The sequence below is a fragment of the Procambarus clarkii genome, unplaced genomic scaffold (genome assembly GCF_040958095.1).
Source record: "Procambarus clarkii isolate CNS0578487 unplaced genomic scaffold, FALCON_Pclarkii_2.0 HiC_scaffold_110, whole genome shotgun sequence".
Taxonomy (NCBI): Eukaryota; Metazoa; Arthropoda; class Malacostraca; order Decapoda; family Cambaridae; genus Procambarus; species Procambarus clarkii.
This window is the reverse complement of record NW_027189143.1, coordinates 3,278,340-3,280,001: the sequence shown is the minus strand read 5'-3', so window position 1 is coordinate 3,280,001 and position 1,662 is coordinate 3,278,340.

The following is a 1,662-nucleotide window of genomic DNA, read 5'->3' as shown; positions in this document are numbered from 1 at the left end:
TTTCTTTGCTAATTTTCAATATTAAGGCCTTTACACGCATATTTACCGAGATACAGCCATCTCAAATATAAAAAATTTCATCGTGTTTTCTCAACATATTATAAAGAAAAATGAGTTGAAAAACATGTAATAATAAAAATATCTAGCTCAATAAAAATGGGTAATAAAAATAAAGCAATTTCTATATTATTCCTTTGCTTAGAGATTATTTTGAATGGTACTTATATGGGCATATGTATGGTACTTAATTTGGCATATAGTACTTATAATGACATATGTATGGTACTTATATGGCATATGTATGTTGTTTATTATGCATAGGTGTAGTACTTATAATAGGAAATATATGGTACTTATAATCGGATCTTTCGCGACCAGCTAACATTTTCTGCCACACAGCCGTTTGCCAGGAAAGAATCGCAGCCCGGGCGAAATCGTCATTTTTCTCAAAACTCAAAATCAAAACTAGCCATAGAATCGCTTTGAAAATGGTACCATTGTGTTTACCACAGCAATTTACATTTCTTTCTCTAAAGGCTTTCTTTGCTAATTTTCAATATTAAGGCCTTTACACTCATATTTACCGAGATACGGCCATCTCAAATATAAAAAAATTCATCGTGTTTTCTCAACATATTATTAAGAAAAATTTGTTGAAAAACATGTAATAATAATAATAATGTGCTGAATAAAAAATGGGTAATGAAAATTAAGTAATTTCTACAATATTCCTTCACTTAGAGAGTATTTTGAATAGCACTTATATGGGCATACGTATGGTACTTATATGGGCATATGTATGGTACTTATAGCAGCAAATGTATGGTACTTATAACAGCATATGTATGGTACTTATAACAGCATATGTATCGTGCTTATAAGGGTTTAGGTGTGGTACTTATCATAGGAAATATATGATACTTATAATGCCATATGTGTGGTACTTATAATAGCAAATGTATGGTACCTATAATGGCATATGTATGGTACTTATAAAGTCATAAGTACAGTACTTATAAAGACACGTATGATTCTTATAAAGACATGTATGATACTTGTAATGGCATATGTATGGCACTTATAATGGCATATGTATGGTACTTATAATGACATCATATGGAACTTATAAAGACATATGAAGGTACTTATACAGACATATGTATAGCACATATAAAGACATGAAAAATACTAATTTTATAAAGACATATATGATACTTTTATTGGCATATGTATGGCACTTATAAAGGCATATGTATAGTACTTATAAAGACACATACATGATACTTACAAGGACATATCTATGGTACTTAGAAGAGCATATGTATGATACTTATATGGGCATATCAATGGTACTTACACGAGCCTATGTATAATACTTATATGGCCATTTTATGGTCATGTGTATGGTACATATATTGTTACGTGTATGGTACTTATATGGGCATGAGAATGGTACTTATATGGTCATATGTATAGTACTTAACTCAGCCCGTCCTCCTAAGGTTCCCAACGTCAAGAAAAGGTCAATTTAAGGTGTCCTCTCCTAACCTACCAGAGGACCCAAATCAGAAAACGGGACAGTATGTCACTTTGGCGACCAGCTTACATTTTCTGCCACACAGCCTTTTGCCAGGAGAGAATCGCAGCCCGGGCGAAATCGTC